The sequence below is a fragment of the Hypanus sabinus genome, chromosome 5 (genome assembly GCF_030144855.1).
Source record: "Hypanus sabinus isolate sHypSab1 chromosome 5, sHypSab1.hap1, whole genome shotgun sequence".
In the NCBI taxonomy this organism is placed as follows: domain Eukaryota; kingdom Metazoa; phylum Chordata; class Chondrichthyes; order Myliobatiformes; family Dasyatidae; genus Hypanus; species Hypanus sabinus.
This window is the reverse complement of record NC_082710.1, coordinates 170,583,629-170,604,534: the sequence shown is the minus strand read 5'-3', so window position 1 is coordinate 170,604,534 and position 20,906 is coordinate 170,583,629. Positions and strand designations below refer to the sequence as shown.

The window sequence follows — 20,906 nt, the reverse complement described above, 5'->3', positions numbered from 1 at the left end:
CCTCTTCTGTTGGTGGAGCATTAATTATTAACCCGCTGAAGCTGAGCCGTCTAGACTCGGCGTCGGGCCCCTCTCCTCGCCGCCCGCAGCCTCCACTCCTATTTCTTCACCTCGGGGGTGGGAAGGGGCGGTTCATTTCAGGCCTCGTAAAGGCCGAGGCAGTCCCTGCAGTTGGGGCTGGGGGAATCTGGAGGATTTTAACTGAAACTCTGATGTAAAAGAATTCCAACCCCTCTCACGGGTGAAATGTTAACCCTTAAACAGCGTCAATAAAGACAAGGTAGGTCACCCGGTCATTAATGCTCATACTACTACTACGCTCGCGCCGAGCTTGCGTAAGTTGATGTTTTTTTTAAAAACTCATCTTAAAAAAAGAATGTCAGACCCAGTGAAGGCGACAAAGTTCAAGTTCAAAGTAAATTTGTTATCAAATTATGTCACTGTATGCTATCTTGAAATTAATTATAAATACCTGCAAGAAAATTGAACTACAATAATCAATGAAAAACTGCACACAAAGACTGGCAATGTGCAAAAGACAACAAATTACAAATAAAAAATAAGTAAATAAATATACAGAGTACTTGAATAGTAGCATCCTTGAAACTGAGTCTGTATAATGTGGAGTCATAAACATAGAAATTTACAGCACTTTGCAGGCCCTTCTGCCCTCAATGTTGTGCCAACCATGTAACCTACTCTAGAGACTGCCTAGAATTCTCCTACCGTATAGCCTTCTATTTCTCCATGTACCTATCTCAGAGCTCTTAAAAGCCCCCATTGCATCCACTTTCACTACTGCCAGTGGCAGTGCATTCCATGTACCCACCGCTCTTGTGTGAAAAACTTTACCCTGACATCCCCTCAGTTCCCATTTCCAAGCACCTTATAACTATGCCCCCTTGTGTAAGCCATTTCAGATCTGGGAAAAAGCCTCTGGCTATCCACACGATCAATGCCCCTCATCATCTTGTACACAGTTCGGAGTTTGTAGACGGTAAACTCTATAACTCTATATTTTAAAACTCTAAGCTTTTTAAATTTTAAACTCTAAATAGCAGGTGCACGAAGGGGAGGCATACTGAAGAACAGCATCTTTGGTGGTATGGAGATCCCTCAGTAGCTCTGTTGGGGTGGGGGGCGGGGGAGGTGCTCTGCCACAATGGTAGATATGGTCTTTGGGCTAACAGGTAATAGGATAACAGAGGAATCTGGACTGAAGAAGGAAGAGTCTCTCAGTCTCTCTCAATAGACAATAGGGGCAGGAGTAGGCCATTCGGCCCTTCTAGCCAGCACAGCCATTCACTGTGATCATGGCTGATCATACACAATCAGTACCCCGTTCCTGGCCTCTCCCCATATCCCTTGACCCCGCTATCTATAAAAGCTCTATCTAACTCTCTCTTGAATGCATCCAGAGACTTGGCCTCCACTGCCTTCTGGGGCAGAGCATTCCACATATCCGCCACTCTCTGGATGAAAAAGTTTTTCCACATCTCTGTTCTAAATGGCCTACCCCTTATTCTTAAACTGTGGCCTCTAGTTCTGGACTCACCCATCAGCGGGAACATGCTTCCTGCCTCCAGTGTGTCCAATCCCTTAATAATCTTATATGTTTCAATCAGATCCCCTCTCATCCTTCTAAATTCCAGTGTATACAAGCCCAGTCGCTCCAATCTTTCAACATATGACAGTCCCGCCATTCCGGGAATTAACCTTGTGAACCTACGCTGCACTCCCTCGATAGCAAGAATGTCCTTCCTCAAATTTGGAGACCAAAACTGCACACAATACTCCAGGTGGGGACTCACCAGGGCCCCGTACAGCTGCGGAAGGACCTCTTTACTCCTATACTCAATTCCTCTCGTTATAAAAGCCAGCATGCCATTAGCTTTCTTCACTACCTGCTGTACCTGCATGCTTGCTTTCATTGACTGATGTACAAGAACACCTAGATCTCATTGTACTTCCCCTTTCCCTAACTTGACTCTATTTAGATAGTAATCTGCCTTCCTGTTCTTGCCACCAAAGTGGATAAGCTCACATTTATCCACATTAAACTGCATCTGCCATAGATTTGCCCACTCACTCAACCTGCATTCTCATAACATCCTCCTAACATTTCACACTGCCACCCAGCTTTGTGTCATCAGCAAATTTGCTAATGTTACTTTTAATCCCTTCATCTAAATCATTAATGTATATTGTAAACAGCTGCGGTTCCAGCACTGAACCTTGCGGTACCCCACTGGTCAGAGCCTGCCATTCCGAAAGAGACCCGTTAATCACTACTCTTTGTTTCCTGTCAGCCAGCCAATTTTCAATCCATGTCAGTACTCTGCCCCCAATACCATGTGCCCTAATTTTGCCCATTAATCTCCTATGTGGGACTTTATCAAAAGCTTTCTGGGAGTCCAGGTACACTACATCCACTGGCTCTCCCTTGTCCATTTTCATAGTTACATCCTCAAAAAACTCCAGAAGATTAGTCAAGCATGATTTTCCCTTCGTAAATCCATGCTGACTCAGACTGATCCTTCTACTGCTATCCAAATGTGTTGTAATTTCCTCTTTTATAATTGACTCCAGCATCTTTCCCGCCACTGACGTCAGGCTAACCGGTCTGTAATTCCCTGTTTTCTCTCTCGCTCCTTTCTTGAAAAGTGGGACAACATTAGCCACCCTTCAATCAGCAGGAACGGTTCCTGAATCTATAGAACATTAGAAATGATTACCAATGCATCCACGATTTCTAGAGCCACCTCTTTAAGTACCCTGGGATGCAGACCATCAGGTCCCGGGGACTTATCAGCTTTCAGACTCAACAGTCTATCCAACACCGTTTCTTGCCTATAAATTTCCTTCAGTTCATCCTTTACCCTAGTTCCTTTGGCCACTATTACATCTGGGAGATTGTTTCTGTCTTCCCCAGTGAAGACAGATCCAAAGTACCTGTTCAACTCATCTGCCATTTCCTTGTTCCCCATAATAAATTCACCCGTTTCTGTCTTCAATGGCCCAATTTTGGTCTTAACTATTTTTTTGCTATTCACATACGTAAAGAAGCTTTTACTATCCTCCTTTATATTCTTGGCTAGTTTACCTTCATTTTTTCTTGGCGTATTGCCTTTTTTGTTGTCTTCTGTTGCTCTTTAAAAGCTTCCCAGTCCTCCGGTTTCCCGCTCATCTTTGCTGTTATACTTCTTCTCTTTTATTTTTATACTGCCCTTTACTTCCCTCGTCAGCCACGGCCGCCCCTTACTCCCCTTAGGATCTTTCTTCCTCTTTGGAATGAACCAATCCTGCACCTTCTGCATTATTCCCAGAAATACCTGCCATTTTTGTTCCACTGTCTTCCCTGCTAGGGTATTGTTCCATTGAACTTTGGCCAGCTCCTCCCTCACAGCTCCATAGTTCCTTTTGTTCAACTGTAATACTGACACATCTGATTTTCCCTTCTCCTCAAATTGTAGGTTAAAACATATCACATTATGCTCTCCATCAGTCGGTCAAAATTAACTCTTTTCCTTCTTGGAGAAGAGGCTGGGTATTGCTGGTTGAGAAGGGTAATCTCTTGGTCTGGTTGCAAGCAGGGTCCGACTGTGAGTATGTGAGAGGGTTAATCCCTTTCCTGTGCAGTCTGGGTTCTGACTATGAGTGGGAAGTGTTGGGGGAGGGGATCAGTCCCCCTGCTGGATACTGGCTGGGAGCCAATGCAAGTGGCGAGCAGTGGGGGAAAAGGGTTAATCCCTCTGTTAGGTACAGGCTGGGGTCTGACTACGAGTTTGAAGCAGTGGGGGAAAAGATTAATGCCTTTGCTAAGATCACAGCATGCCCAAGGTGAAAGACAGAGATAGAGGAGATACAAGGAGGCAGCATTGTTTTCTCCAGGTTGTTCTCTGGATGTAAACTTGCGGTTAGCCTGATCTGACTCGCCTGAGGCAATTGGCGTTCACGCGGAAAGATCCAAAACCATGTATGAGGGCTTAGAAGAGACATGTTCACAGTCGAACGAGTTTCGACCTGACACACAAAGTAAACACAGCAATAATTTGTGTGAAAGGGACACATCCCAGATTTTCAAGAGTGAAACAGCAAGGAAAAGGGCCTTTCAGCCCAACTTGATCATGTTGACCAAGGTAACCACCCAAGATGGGTCCCATTTGCCCATATTTGGTCCACGTCCCTCTAAACTTTATCTTTATACTTATCCAATGTACTTTAAAATGTTGATAAATGAACGTGCAACAACTTCTTCTGGCATCTCCATATATGGACCACCCTCTGGGTGTAAAACTTGTCCCTTGGGTCATTCTTAAATCTTCTCCCTGTCACCTTAAATATATTCCTTCAGTTCTTTAGTCTCTTTCACTGGAAAAACATACTGTATCCACCCATCTATGTCTATACATCTCTTCAACATCACCTCAGTCTCTGACATTGCAATGAATAAGGCCCTACCTAGCCTGCCCAACTCAGTCCTGTAATTTAGGCCATCAAATCCTGGCAACATTCTCATTAATCTTCTGTGATCTCTTTTCAGCTTAACGATGCCCTTCCTATCAAAGGGGTGACAAAACTGCCCACAATACTCCTGGTCCATCATGGGTCAGATGCCGCCCCCACCATCTTGAGGACATCTTCAAAAGGAGAAGACTCTAGAAGGTAGTATCTATTATTGAGCACCCTCACCATCCTTTTCTTATTTCTACAATCAGAGAGGTGGTGCTGGAGTCCAAGGACCTATACAACGTTCCTGAAACAGAGTCTTCCTCTCAGCCACTAGATTTCTGAATGTTCTATCAACACTACCTCAATATTTTGCTGTCTTTTTGCACTATTTTATATTTCTTATTGCAAATTATAGTAATTTTTTCAAATAAATTCATTACCAAAATACATACATGTCACCATATTCAACCCTGAGATTCCTTTTCTTGCAGGCATACAAAATAGATCCATAATAGAATAAAAACTATAGAATCAATGAATGACCGCACCAACTTAGGCAACCAGTGTGCAAAAGCCAATAAACTGTGCAAATACCAAAATAAAGAAAATAATAGTAGTAAATAAATAAGCATACAATAAGTATCAAGAACATGAGATGAAGAATTCTTGAAAGCGAGTCCATAGGTTGTGGGAACATTTCAAAGATGGGGCAAGTGAAGTTATCCCCTTTAGTTCAGGAACCTGGTGTGTGAGTCCTGAGGCTCCAATGCCTTCTGCCTGATGGAAAGCACGTCTTGGGTGCTCAGGGTCCCTGATAATAGATGCCACTTTCCCACGACAACATGTACATGTTCTCAATAGTGGAAATGATAATTTATTTATATTTTATGTATTTCACTGTACTGTTGCCACAAGGCAACAATGACATAACTATGTCAATGATAATAAACCTGATACTGATTCTGAGGTGCAGCCTCACTGGAGTGCTTCATTATGAGAGAAACAGTAGTCTATTCGGCCCCTCAACTGATTAAGTAAAATGGTTCACCTCATTGCTGCCTTCCAATACCAACTCCTGCTTCACCTGTTACCTAAAAACCTATCTACCTCTATCAACAACTGGCTTCACTGGCACAGAATTCTTCACATTCGTCGATGCCCATGAAGAGATTTCACTTCATCTGTCCCAAATGGTCCAGGATTGTGACTCCAGAATCCAGACAACCCAGCCAAGGAAAACAGCAACTCTGCACTCATGCTAGGCAAACTTCACTTCAATAAAATCCTCTCTTTTTCCTGAGCATTAGCCTCCGCCCAAAGGGAAATCCCTTTAGAACAGAGATGAGGAGGAATTTCTGCAGTCAGGTGTTGAATCTGTGTAACTCTTTGCCACAGAGGTTCTGTGGAGGTCAAGTCGATGGGTGTATTTAAGGCATATATTAATAGTTTCTTGATTGGTGAAGTGGGTTGGGGTTCATGGGGAAAGTCAGGAGAAATGGGGTTGCTAAACAAATATTGGTCAGAGCAGACTAGATGGGCAGATTGACCTAATTCCACTCCTATAGCTTATGTTTTTTCTCTGAACTCAATTCGTTGCCAAGGATTACTCTTCAAGTTTATGACTTAATCATTTCTTGTAAACTGGTTTCATTCAATAGCTTACAAACCAGCTATTGTTTGGTTCATAATGTTGCATCTCAAGCTATTAAAACCACAACAGGCTCTCAATTTCCTTTAATATCTATCCATATGGGAAAACATCAAATCATGTAATATAGATTAAAATTCCCAGGTACTGCGGTTAGCTTTGGACACAGTCTATATTATTAATTCACCGTTGCTAGCACAGTGACACAGCTCCCTGACTTTTCTCATAACACAGGCGGCCTTTCAGCCCATTGATGCAGATGTTGGTGTTACCTCCCAGGTTTGATCTGGTGCTTGGCCATGCATTGAGTTTGCAGTCGCTGTATGACTGCGTAGGTTTCCTCCCACGTCATAAAGATGCAGTAGGTTGAATGGCAACTTTGAATTGCCCTTGGGGGTCAGTAAACAGTAGGCAAGTTCTGAGAGCTGGCATGAACCCAATGGTCTGAATGATCTTTCAGATTGTAATATTAAAAAGAGCAACCTTTTCCTTTAAAAAAAAATGATAACATGCCCTTCCACCCCAAGGTGCCTGCACTGCCCAATTACACCCATGTGACTAATTAGCTTACTAACCTGTACACCTTTTGTATGTGGGAGGAATCTAGAGCACCAAGAGGAGTCCTATGTGGTCATGGGGAGAACGTGCAAACTCCTTACAGATAGCAGTGGAATTTATATTCCTAAACTCACTTCCCCATTCTCTACCAGTTTTCCATCTACTCCCTACAGATCCTACTACACACATTTCAGGAACTTACAGAAGCCTACTAATATGGGATGTACTAATATACATCCTCTGGGATGTTGAAGGAAAATGGAGCACCTGGGAGGAAATCCACACAGTCAGAGGGAGGATGTGCAAACACCGCACAGACAGCACCAGAGGCCACAATTGTACCTGGGTTTCTGAAGCTGTGAGTCAGTGCCTCTGCCCACTGTCCACTTTAGTGCCAACCCCTCGCAACTGATCCTGACCCAGACCCAGTGAGAAGCCAGCAGCAACTCGCAGTTCTACAGAACACTGGGTAGCAGATGGTTAGGGTGCTTTTGGGATGGGATTCCAAGAGTTTGAACAAGTATCCTGTAGAAGGAGTGGGAGTTGGAGAGGATTACACTGGGGATTTCCAGGGAGTTCAGCGGAAATTGTCCTAACCACTCAAAGCACAGAGTGTTCAGAAAACAAGAATGTGTGGCATTTACACTCACTTACCACTTTATTACATATAGAGTTGAACCTGGTGTGAGCTTCTGCTGCTGTAGCCCATCCATTTAAAGATTCTGTGTATTATGCATTCAGAAATACTCTTCTGCACACGACTGTTTTAACTTGTCATTTGAGTTACTGTCACCTTCCTGTCAGTTTAAGCTAATCTGGCCATTCTCCTTTGACCCATCTCTTCAACAAGGCACTTTCACCCACAAAACTGCTACTCACTGGATTTTTTTTTTGTACCTTTCTCTAAACTCCAGAGACTTGTGTGTGACGATCCCAGGAGATCAACTGTTTCTGTGATACTCAAACCACACGGTCTGACACCAATACCATTAAACGGTCAGTCACTTGAATCACATTTCTTCCCTATTCTGATTTTTAGTCTGAACAACTAAACCTCTTGACCATGTCTGAATGCTTTTATGCAATGTAATGCTGCCACATGATTAGCTGATTAGATATTTTGCATACTTTTGTCTAGTAGCACTTACATCCACAGTGATGAAATATTTCAAGAGGTTAATGAAAAGACATATCTTGTCTGAAAAGGAACTTAGATCTGCTCCATTGTGCCACCTGGCACAGCAGATGCCATTTCTTCATTAACTCTGGAATATCTGGATAGCAAAGATGCATGATCAGGATGCCAACTACAGCTTGGCAATCTAATACCATCATCCCCTCAAGACCAATCAATAAGCTTCAATACCTCCTTGTGCAATTGGATCCTCAATTTCCTTACTTGCATGCCGCAATCTGGATTGGGAACATCTCCCCCACAATCTCCATCAGCACAGGTACACCACAAGGCCGTGTGCTTAGCCCCTTGCTCTACCCGCTTTAAACATGATGAGGTAAAACACAGCTCCAATTAAGTTTGCTATAAACCACTGTTGTCGACTGATGGAACTGTATTTAGGAGGGAGTTGGAAAACCTGACTGATGCCACTAAGACAACTTCTTACTCAATGCTAGCAAGCCTAAGAAGCTGATTATTGACTTCAGCAGGAGGAAACCAGTCGTTCATGGCCAGTCACCTGCGGGGGTTCAGAGGTGGAGAAGATAGCAACTTTACATTCCTCGGTGTTATCATTTCTGAGGACCTGTCTTGGGTCCAGCACGCAAGTGCAATTACAAAGAAAGCACAGCAGCTCCTCTACCTCCTTAGGACTTCACAAAGTTTTGGCAAGACATCTAAAACACTGTCAAACTTCTACATGTGTGGTGGAGAGTATTTTGATTGGTATGCAAACACCAATGCCCTTGAATGGAAAATCATACAAAAAATAGTGGATACGGCCCAGTCCATCACAGATGAAGCCCTGCCCATCATTGAGCACATCTACACGGAATGTTGTTTCAGGAAAGCAGCATCCACCATCAGGAACTCCCACCACCCAGGTCATGCTGTCATGCTGCTGCCATCAGGAATGTAGTACAGGAGCCTCAGGACTCACACCACCAGGTTTAGGAACAGTTATTACTCCTTAACCATCAGGCTGTTGAACCATAGGGGATATCTTCATTTGCCTCACCAGTGAACTGCTCCCACAATCTATGGCCTCACCTTCAAGGACTCTTCATCTCATGTTCGCAATATTTACTGTTTTTTTCTTTATTTTGTATATGCACCATTTGTTGTCTGCTCCGTTATGAAGGACCTACACACCCCTCATACAAACTCTTCTCCCTCCTGCCATCTGGGAAAAGGCACCGAAGCATTCGGGCTCTCACAACCAGACTACATAACAGTTTCTTCCCCCAAGCTATCAGGCTCCTCAATACCCGAAGCCTGGACTGACACCTTACTGCCCTATTGTCCTGTTTATTATTTATTATAATGCCTGCACTGTTTTGTGCACTTTATGTAGTCCTGGTCTGTAGTCTAGTGTTTCTTTCCCTCGGTGTTGTTGTTTTTTTTTACGTAGCTCAGTCTAGTGTTTGTACTGTGTCATGTAACACCATGGTCCTGAAAAACGTCTGATTTTTACTATGTACTGTACATAGCAGTTATGGTCGAAATGACAATAAAAGTGACTTGACTCGACTATTGCTGTGATCTTTCATGTAACTGGATTTATTGATCATGCCTGCAAGAAAATGAATCTCGGGATTGTATGTGGTGATGTACATGTACTTTGATAATAAGTTTACTTTGAATAACAAATACCTTTACAGGTGTGCCTAATAAAGTGACTGCTGAGTGTATATGGCATTCTTTAAACCCTGGAAAACCTCCTGAAAAAAGCATCTTCAAGGTACTGAGAATGATCTCAAGACTTAAGACAACATTGTGACAAATTTTAAGTTGCAGGATACTTTCAGGGAGGAAAGACAGAGAGAACTGTTGTACTCAAGGCCCAGACAATCAAAGGCACAGCTGCCCTTGAATGCAGGGAAGGCTGGAGGCCAGAAACAGAGACTCCAATTCCTCAGGACCTTGTTCACTCAGAGGGGATTAGATAATTTTGTTTGCATCATCATTAAACACTCACCATGATGTCAATCTAATCCTTTGAGGGTTCATTTTATTCTTAGGATGTCTTCCACAAGAAACCCCACTTTACCACATTTCACCTTTAACCTCCCCCTCCAAGATGTGACAATTGTTTAAGTCCTCAGGATTTTGGTTAAAAAAAGCAGCACCTTACTCAACTATGTTCAGTATCACTCACTCCTCTCTGAAGGTCTTGACCTCTTGTACAACAAGATGGGCTCCTGACCTCACAATCTACCTCTCGTCATTCCCCTTATCATCTACCTGCATGCACTTTTTCTGAAACTTTTTTCTATTTTCTTATGGTTTTTCCCCTTATGCTACCATTATGTTCTGATGTGGTGAAATGATCTGAATGGAAGGACTGTGAAACAAAGTTTCTCTTTGTACTTTTATACAAGTGATAATAATACACCAGTTTACCAATTTTACCACTCCCTTGAACCCAGGTCAACTCTCGCAGTTTGTGAAAAACAGAACATAGAACAGTAGAGCTTTGGAATGGGCTCTTCAGCCCACAGTATCTATTCCAAGCATGAAATCAAATCAATTTAATCCCTTTTCCTGCACATGATCCAGATTCCTTGTATACAAATCCAAAATGGAATACAAATACAAAAAACTTAAAATGTGAAATAAAAACATCAAATGCTGGAGATCAGGTAGTATCTTCTGAGTAAAAGATCTTATGATAAGATCAGTATTAATGACATATGAGCACAGCAGTACAGTGCAATACATTAAAGTGACTAAATTATAATAAGAAATATTAATTAAAATAAGTAATGTAAAAATTGAGGTAGTAGTTATGGTCCATTTAGAAATGTGATTGGGGGGGGGGGGCGTAGAAAAGAAGCTGTTCCTGAAATGTTGAGTGTGGGTCTTCAGGCTCCTGTACCTCCTCATGAAGGCAGTAATGAGAAGAGGGCATGCTCCAGAGGGTGAGGGTCTTTAATGATTGATCCTCCAAGAGGATCACAACCTTGTCATGGTTTGGAGGCTTATGTGCTTCAGTGACCCAGACAGCCATGTTGACTGGAATCAGGGCTTTATGCTTTGGCTGTTGATAAGGTCACCCATGCCAAAATGGTAGAAGCCAGACTAAGAGCGGGTCCACCGGTCCTCCAGGTTTGGGGGTTCAGCTCAGGGCTAACAGCCCTGACTGGTAAAACAAACTGTTATGCAACAGCAATGAAGAATCTTTCTACATCTGAGTGGCCAAGGACAGACAGAGATGGAGGACCTTCACTGCTGCCCTAAACACCAGTGGCATAACAGGCAGTAGGTTAATGATAGAAACTGCCTTCTCAAGGCATCACCTAATGAAGAAGTCCTTGACAGTGGAAGACTAGCACCCATGATTAATCTGGCCGAGTTTGCATGCCTCTGCAGTTTTGTCCAAGTCTTGGATGGACTCGTGAACCTTGCATTCTATCTTATGATCTTGCAACTTATTGTTTACTTGCACCGGGCTTTCTCTATAGCGGTTACACTTTATTCTGCATTCTGTTATAGTTTTACTTCAATGTACTGTGTAATGAATTAATCTATATGGACAAGTTTTTCACTGTACCCAGTACATGTAACAATAATAAACCAATTCCATAATTAAAATTGGTCTCTGACTGTGGTGGTAACTTCCTTCATGATTGCTGCCTGACCCAAGCAATCCAACATTTTCTGCTTTTACACTCAGGGGCCACTTCATTATTAGGTACACCCGCTTGTTAATGCAGATATCTAGTCTGCTGAATACGTGGCAGCAACTCAATGCATAAAAGCATGCAGACGTGCTCCAGAGGTTGTTTAGATCAGACATCAGAATGGGGAAGAAATGTGATCCAAGTGGCTTTGAGCATGGAATGATTATTGGTGCAATATAGGGTGGATTGAGATTCTCAGAACTGTTAATCTCCTGGGATTTTCATACAATGGTCTCCAGAGTTTACAGAGAATGGTGTGTAAAAAAAATGCATGCAGGTATGCAAACGTACGTTATTAATGAGAGGAGTCAGGAGGCTAGCCAGACTGGTACAAACTGACAGGAATGTGAGGTTAACTCAAATAACTACGCGTTACAACAGTGGTGTGCAGAGAGCATTTCTGAATGCGCAACATGTACCACCTCAAAGTGGAAGGGCTACAACAGCAGAAGATCTCGAACATATACTCAGTGTCCACATTATTAGGTACAGGTGGCGTATATATATCATACATAATACTCAAGACATCTTCAAGGAGTGGTGCTTCAGAAAAGCGGCTTACACAAGGAACCCCACCACCCAGGAGATGTCCTCTTCTCATTGTTACCGTCAGGATGGAGGTACAGGAGCCTGAAGGCTCACACACTCAGCGATTTGGGTACAGCTTCTTTCCTTTTGTCATCCGATTTCTAAATGGATATTGAACCCATGAACATTATCTCACTACTTTTTTAATTTCCATTTTTTGCACTATTTAGCATAATTTACCTATTTAATTTACATACTGTAATTTTTAAAAATATTTATCATGAATTGTATTGTACTGCTGCCGCAAAGTTAACAAACTTCACGACACATGGCGGTGATATTAAACCTGATTCTGATTCTCATGCAGACACTTCAAAACAAAGCAAGTTAAATCGCACAGAATCTCCCATAACAAAGTCATGCTGAGTATCAATTGATAAATTCTTAAGCAGATTAATCCCCCCAAAACTCCTCCCCCCAGGAATTTACCTACCACCAATGTTTTATGAAATCCTTTGAAATTTGAGGGTAAACACTCCCTTGAAAACACCTGGATTAATAAAACACTGCTGGAGGGAAGCAAAGCAAACTCCACACCCAGTAAACGAGAACACTTCTAATTACTGCGCTCGGCCGCTTAAAGAATTAGCCAAGATGTCTAATAATCGTTGTGATATATTACAAATTTGTTCACCTCTCCAACCATCGAGGAGTTGCATCTACCCCGAATTCGATAAATAAACGGAGGTAGCGTGGATGCAGAACGAGCTGAGGTGTTTAGTGAGCGAAGGAGATTGAAGGTTTTCAAAGCTTCTCTACAAAGTTACGCTAGTCTAATTACCTGGAGGCAGATCAAAAAGCCAGCCTTCTCCTCTCGGACACCCAATGCGAAACAAAATCTGGATCCCTCTGTCCCTTCCCACGACTTCACACTATCCGTCCTGGGATAGGGAAAGAGGATTTTCATAACTGCCAAAGCGCCGAGGTGAAACCATCCCTGACTCTTGAATTCCTGCTCGTTCATTAACATAATATATGCTGTCCTGTTTCTGGGGCGGAAGCAGCCAATGGGTTTTCTGGCTGTTGCTCGTGGCCCCACCCCTTCATCCCAACAGATTCTGTTTATGGGAGAAAGTGCGTGTGTTATCTCACTCCTTCCCGTTTCCCTCCTGCACTACGTCCCGCCAACAGCCATTCTCGCACAAACTAACCAAACACTCCGAGAAGATTTCAGAATCAGAGGTAACAAATCTTACTCAGACCTGTTGAGTGTGCGTGTTGTCGACGCCCACTTCCCTGGAAACTGCATGAGCCTCTCTTAAAGGGACAGCTACACGCAACTGCCTTTTTCCTTATTGGGAATCAGCTATGGTGCAGGTTAAAATTCAGTGGTTCAAGAGAGGACAGTTTTTGGTGCAAACACAAGGAAATCTGCAGATGCTGGAAATTCAAACAACAACACACACAAAACGCTGGTGGAAGACAGCAGGCCAGGCAGCATCTATAGGGAGAAGCGCTGTCGACGTTTCGGGCCGAGACCCTTCGTCAGGACTAACTGAAAGGAAAGATAGTAAAAGATTTGAAAATAGTGGGGGGAGGGGGAAACGCGAAACGATAGGAGAAGACCGGAGGGGGTGGGATGAAGCTAAGAGCTGGAAAGGTGATTGGCCAAAGTGATACAGAGCTGGAGAAGGGGAAGGATCATCGGACGGGAGGCCTAGGGAAAAAGGGGGGGGGGGGAAGCACCAGAGGGAGATGGAGAACAGGCAAACAACTAAGTATGTCAGGGATGGGGTAAGAAGGGGAGGAGGGGCATTAACGGAAGTTAGAGAAGTCAATGTTCATGCCATCAGGTTGGAGGCTACCCAGCCGGTATATAAGGTGTTCCTCCAACCTGAGTGTGGATTCATTTTGACAATAGAGGAGGCCATGGATAGACATATCAGAATGTTTTTGGTATTTTTTTATTGTGTCACATCTATGGAGATACAGTGAGAAGCTTGTCTTGTATACTGTTCATATAGATCAAATCATTACACCATGCTTTGAGCTGGAATAATGTAAAACAATAACGTCAGAATAAAGTGCAATGTAGGTAAATGCTAAAAAGCAAATTCAGTATGAGATAGACTGTGAAGCTAAGGGTCCATGTTATCGTTCAAGAGGTCCATTCAAGAGTCTGGTATCAATGGGATAGAAGCTGTCCTTGAGCCTGGTGACACGTGCTTTCAGGCTTTTGTATCTTCTGCCTGATGGAAGAGGGGTGAAGAGAGAATGTCTGGGGTGGGTGGTGTCTTCGATTTGACGCATCACATGGAAGGTATATGGGCCCTGAATGGAGGTATATGGACAGGTGTAGTAATTGTCCCACTTGCAGGGAGATAAGTGGAGAGGAGTGAGATGCGTGGCCATGTTGTTAAGGCGTTGGACTAGTGATCTGAAGGTAGTGAGTTTGAGCTCCAGCCAAGGCAGTATGTTGTGTCCTTGAGCAAGGCACTTAACCACAGATTACTCCAGTCCACCCAGCTGAAAATGGGTTCCGGCAAAATGCTGGGGTTAACCTCACAATAAACTGGTGTAACTGGCGTCCTATCCAGGGGGTAGGCTCATACTCTCAGTTACTTCATGCCCCGGAAACTGGCATAAGCACCAACTTGATGAGCCTATAAGGCTCGGGACAGACGTTAACTAACTTTAAGTGGAGAGGAATAAGTGAACAATCTCTACAGAAAGTGGAGGGGTGGGCTAAAGATGTACTTAGTGGTGGATCCCTAGAAGAAGTTATGGAGATTGATGTGCTGGATGTGGAGGCTCATGGCGTGGTAGGCAAAGACAAGGGGTTATCCCTGTTATGACAGTGGGAGGATAGGGCAAGGTCAGATAAGTGTGGCATGCAAGATGAGGGAAGCATAGATACTGGTGGAAGAACCCCATTCTTTGAAAAAAGAGAACATCTCTGATGTTCTAGAATAGCAAGCTTCATTCCAAGAACAGATGAGACAGAGAACAAGGTTTTGTAATACTGCAACATAACTTCCCAACTCAGTGCCTTGACTAGTAAAAGCAAGCAGGCAAAACACCTTCCTTAACACTCCTCCAACCTCTGCAGTCATTTTCAGGGAATTGTTTTTTCAGAAGTGCAAATATAAATTCAGCAATGTCACATGACCTGCCTGCAGTGCTTTATCAGAACTGACCAGTTCTGCTGTAGATTGTCCTCATGTAATATCAGCTGTCTCTCTCTCTCCACTAATTATTGCCTGATTTCTGTTGTGATTTTCCTGCTGATCTACAGCACATTTCTACAGATTCATTGGCTTCCTTTATCTGCATTCTCTTTCCCTGAACTGCAGTCATTATTTTTAAATAGTTCCATCTAACTGTTATTACCACAGCATCTCTGGCCTCACCCTGTCGGTAATACTTCCTTAGTCATCTCCATCCTTCCCTCAATTTCTCTGCAATGTAAAGCAGACTCGTTTTGCTCAGTTCGGATGAGAGACCTTTAGGCTGAAAACTGGATGTGGATTTGTTAAGTGAGTGGGTAGAATTAGGCAGATGGTGTTTAGACCATAAGACATAGAGCAGAATCAGGCCATTCAGTCCATCCGTTTTGATCTGCCATTCCATCATGTCTGATTTATTTTACCTCATAGCCCCATGGCTGTCTCTCTGTAACCTTTGATCCTTTTACTAGTTGAGAACCTATCAACCTCCACTTTAAACATACCCAATGACTTGGACTCCACAGTCATCAGCGGCAATGATTTTCATAGATTCACCACCCTCTGGTTAAAGAAATTTCTTCTCATCTCTGTTCTAAATGGACATCCTTCTGTTTTGACGCTTTACCCTTTGGTCCTAGGCTCTGCCATGAAAGGAAATATCCACTCTATGTCCACTATCAATATTTGAAAGGATTCAATAAGGTCCCCCCCCCCACCCTACCATTTTTTAAACTCTAGCAAGGATATGCCCAGGGCCATTAAATGCTCCTCATACATTAACCTTTTCAATTCTGGGATAATTCTAGTGAACCTCCTCTGGACCCTCTCCAATAGTAGCAGATCCTTTCTTAGATAGAGGGCCCGAAACTGCTCACAATACTCCAAATGCATTCTGGCCAATGCCTTGTAATGCACCAGTACTACATAAACATAATTATGAAAGGGATAAATAAGATAGAGGCAGGAATGTTGTTTCCACTGGTAAGTGAGACTGGAATTAGGGGACATAGCCTCAAGATTCAGGGGAGTAGATTTAGGAGGGTAATGAGGAAAAACTGTTTTCCCCAGAAAGTGGTGAATCTGTGGAATTCTTTGCCCAATGAAGCAGTGGAAGCTACCTCAGTAAATATATTTAAGACAAGGTTGGATAGATTTTTGCATGGTAGGGGAATTAAGAGTTATGGGGAAAAGGCAGGTAGGTGGAGATGAGTCTATGCTCAGATCAGCCATGATCTTATTGAATGGTGGAGCAGTCTCAATGGGCCAAATGGCCTACTTCTGCTCCTATTTCTTATGTTCTTACAAGCGATTAGGAAGGTGCTGGAAGTCAATATATTAGCTCCCAGCTTCTCACTTAATACCCTTTCCCATGCACCCACCTTCTCTCTCACCTGCCTGATGTACTCCTTCCCCTCCCCTACCTTCATATTCTGATTTCTTTCCCCTTTCCAATCTCGGTGAAGGGTCTCAGTCCGAAACATGGACTGTTTGTTCCTCTTTGTACCTGACCTAATTTCCTCCAGCATTTTGTATTTTCTTCATTATTACACCCTTTTTATTTTAGGCTCAAAATGATTCATTGCTAACATTGCATTTGCCTTCCTTAACATTGACTCAACCTGTAAGGTAACCTTTAAGGACTCCTGCATGAGGATTCGCAAGTCCCTCTGTTTTCAGAAGTTGCTCTCAATTTCAAAAGTAGTTTATGCCTTTATTCCTTCTACCAAAGTACATTACCATACACTTGTATCATCCGCAAACTTAGCCTTACTTAGCAAATTTAGCCCATCAATTCCAACATCCAGATCAATAACATATAACTGAAAAGTAATGGTCTCAACACTGACCCCTGTGGAACACCACTAATCACCGGCAGCCAACCAGACCAGGAGTTGTATCACCCAGGTACTGTGGCAGTACTTAAGCCAGCGGTTTGCAATCATAGAGTTATACAGGACAGAACCAGAACTTTTGGACAACGAAGTCAATGCCAACTATCAAGCGCTGTTGTATACTAATCTAGCACAAATTCACCATGGTCAAGAAATGACACCTGCTCTTCTTCCTCCTCAGAAAGCAATCGAAACTTGGCGTGTCCCTGTCGACACTCATCACCCTTTGTATTTGCATCATAGAAAGTATCCAATCAGGATGCACCACAGCTTGGTAAGGCAACTGCTCTGCTCAAGACTGCAAGGAACTGCAGCGAGTTGCAGGCACCTTTCAGCATATGATGAAAACCAGCCTCTGCATTGCAAACATGAGGAAATCTGCAGATGCTGGAAATTCAAACAACCCACACAAAATGCTGGTGGAACACAGCATTTTGACAAAGGGTCTCGGCCCGAAACGTCGACAGTGCTTCTCCTTATAGATGCTGTCCGGCCTGCTGTGTTCCACCAGCATTTTGTGTGTGTTCTCTGCATTGCGAAATCAGTCAACACAATCAGAGACCCCTCCCACCATAGACAATTTCTCTTCACCCCACTTCCATTGGGCAGAAGATACAAAAACTTGAAAACACAGACCACCAGGCTCAAGCACAGCCTCTATAAGACCATTGAACAGATTACTTGTACAATAAAGATGAATTCTTGATGTCACAATCTACCTTGTCGTGGCCTTGCAACTTATTGTCTACCTGCACTACACTTTCTCTGTAACTGTAACACTTTAGTCTGCTTTTCCCTTGTATTACCTCGATGGACTTACATACTTACACTTTGAAACTAACTGCACAGATAACATGCAAAACACAGTTTTCGTTGTATCATGATACATGTGACAATAATAAACTAATTACTAGTTAATGATTACCTACAGTAATCCCATTTTATATGCACTATTCCTTTGGATTACTAGTCCAGTAAATTTATTCGAAGTTTATAATACATTCCCAGTATTTTGCCTGCAGACTTATGTTTTACCTTCAGTTTGAAGGGCCACAAAAATGGATTGACGAGCAGGGTTTACTGGAACTTGTACAGAACCAATAGGCCAAATGTCCCATGTCTGTGTTGTAATCATTCTGTGATTCTATTTCTTCTCTCTCTCATCCGTCTCTCTCTTTCACTCTCTCCCTCGTCCATCTCTCTTTCTGTCTCTGATGTCTGCTTGTTTATCTCTCTCTCTCTCACTCACTCACATTCTATGTCTCCTTCTCTTGTTCTCCGTGAACCCATGAACACCACCTCATCATTTCTTACTTCTGCGCTTTTTAAAAATTTATACCTCTGCACTGCTACCACAAAACAACTAACATCATATTACCAACTAACATCACCAAGTCGGCGATGTTAGAGTACATTAGAATCTGCAGATCTGATGATCTTGAAACCCCACAGGGAGAAAGTAAGCTTCACACAAGAGTTATAACCCCGGTCACAGGAGCTGTGAGGCAGTGGCTCCACCAGCAGCATCATGCTGGCAGCCTTTGGGAGTTACAGCTACAGGGAAGAAGGAATTCATTCAAAACAGTGATCATTGGATTTCTGGATATTCAGGGAATCAAGGGGGATGGATATAGTGAAAGAAAATAGTGTTGAATGAGCAAAAAAGTTGACAGTCCAATTTAACTCATTTTTATGTAATCTCACCGTGCTGTCTCACCCGATTCAAAATATTTATTTACACTAAATAAAAACTAGGTGTCAGAAGTTATGCATAGAAGGCAGGAGAATGGGGTTGAGGGGGTAATAAATTGACCATGATGGAATGGTGCTGCAGACTCAACGGGCCAAATGGCCTAATTCGGCTGCTTTGTCTTATGTCCTTATCGCACTTTATTCTCTTCACATTCTCATCAAGTTCATCAACCTTCAAATTCTATCACTCACTCAGAAACTGGGGCAACTTAGAGAGGACAATTAACTTTCTAGCCTGCATGAATTTGAGGTGTGATAGGGAACTGGAGCAGCAGTGGGTATGGAAGTCATAGGTGGTCACAGGGAGTATGACAAACTCCACACAGGTCAGGACTGAACACAGGGGTTTAAGAATGTTGATCAAGTTACTGTTTGGCGAAATTTCGTTACTGAAAGCATAGACTCTCACAGTGGGTTCTGTTCATCAGTTCCCCAATTAGAATGCTGTGACTGCACTGGGCATTGAGTTCAGGTGTCCTATCAACACCTGAACTACCAGTAAGGAATTTTGTCTGGTCAAAGATGCTTTATAGGCTTGCAGGTGTGAAGATAGATTTAGCACGACTGGAATGCGTTCAAAGAAAGTCCAACAATTACCAAGTTCCTTTCCCGATCAGAATTGACTCCAAAACATTTTTGTGGCCAATCAATGTTGACCTCCAATGCAGGACTCTGCAATTCCATTCCCGTGGATGCTGCAAATTTGCCCACCCTGCCTACTTCACCAACTTTCTCCCCTCTTGCTCTTTAAAGAAATGCCTTAAACACACCTCTTAGAACATAACACAGTACAGGCCCTTTGGCCAACCTTTTAACTTACTCTAAAATCAAACTAACCATTCCCTCTTACATAGCCCTCCATTTTCCTATCTAGAGTTTATTAAATGCCCCTGATGTATCTGCATCTACCACCGCCCACTGCTCTCTGCATAAAGAACTTACCTCTGACATTGTCCCTACACTTCCTTCCAATCATCTTAAAATATGTGCCCTCATATTAGCCATTCCTGCCCTAGCTATCCACTTGATCTAGGTCTCTTATCATCTTTCACACCTCTATCTAGTCACCTCTCATCCTCAAAAGGAGAAAAGCCTGAGCTCATAAGATATGCTCTCTAATCCAGGCAGCCTCTGGGTAAATGTCCTCTGCACCCTCTCTAAAGCTTCAAAATTCTTCCTAAAATGAGTCAACCAGAATTGAACACAATACCCTAATTGCGGTCTAACCAGGGTTTTATAGAGCTGCAACATTACCTTGCGTCTCTTGAACTTGAAAGTCTGTTAAACTGTTCTGAGCATCAAACCTGCTCCTTGTTTGGAGTATCTTTAAAGGTATTCTTTATATGCCACTTGTTTCCAAGGCATGCTGTAATGTAGAGACAGGAGGAGCTTCACCTACACCCAATAATATCCCACAAGGTTCTCGCTGTATGTTTGCTTTTAATATCTGTTTCTTCTCCAAGGATTGTCACTGTCATGGTGGAGAGGCTTTTGAGTTCCAGAGATCCTGAGAGTGATACCATCTGGAATTTAGACATCTGGGCCTTAGCTACTGATAGGGCCAGCCATGACGGTAAGGCCAACTTGGGAGGTTCTAGACAATGAGTGATTCAACCAAGACCTCAACAGTGAACTGGTGGAAGATGATCAAACGTCACATTGGCAGTGAAGGTGGAGGAAGGCTGTGGCAGTAAAGGGTCCCTAATTGTTCTGCACTCCATGCCACTGGACTCTGACCCCTGCATCAGCCTCGGAGATAGGAATGCTTTGCAATTTTCTCACAGCTCCCTCCCCACCTCTCTAATCACATTTTCTAATCTTTCTCTGCTCTGACGGATTTCCTGAATTGTTCTTATCTGGCCTGGAATGCATTGGCTGTTTATAAAGAAAACAGGCGAGCCTCTTTATTCACTAGAGATACTCTTCAGACCTGAAAAATTAACTCTTTTACTCTCTCCCCATAGATGCTACCTGACCTACTGAGTGTATCCA

General features: G+C 43.0%; 1 protein-coding gene and 1 long non-coding RNA gene across 5 annotated transcripts in view; one reads left to right on the top strand and one right to left on the bottom strand.

Annotated features, from left to right (window-relative positions):
• Positions 1-20,906, bottom strand: part of LOC132394573 (discoidin domain-containing receptor 2-like) — a 133,649-nt gene that overhangs the window by 61,105 nt on the left and 51,638 nt on the right. Inside the window, exon 1 of one of the 4 annotated variants that reach the window (XM_059970872.1) lies at positions 12,885-13,064. The exons of the other annotated variants lie outside the window; for them this stretch is intronic. The gene's annotated coding sequence lies outside the window, so the exon portion shown is untranslated. Of the gene's footprint in view, positions 1-12,884; positions 13,065-20,906 lie in introns of those variants that run through there. 4 annotated transcript variants of the gene reach the window in all.
• LOC132394574 (uncharacterized) lies at positions 141-17,940 on the top strand. Its single transcript, XR_009512379.1, has 3 exons — positions 141-280; positions 4,544-4,665; positions 17,344-17,940. It is a non-coding gene; the product is annotated as an uncharacterized LOC132394574 (long non-coding RNA).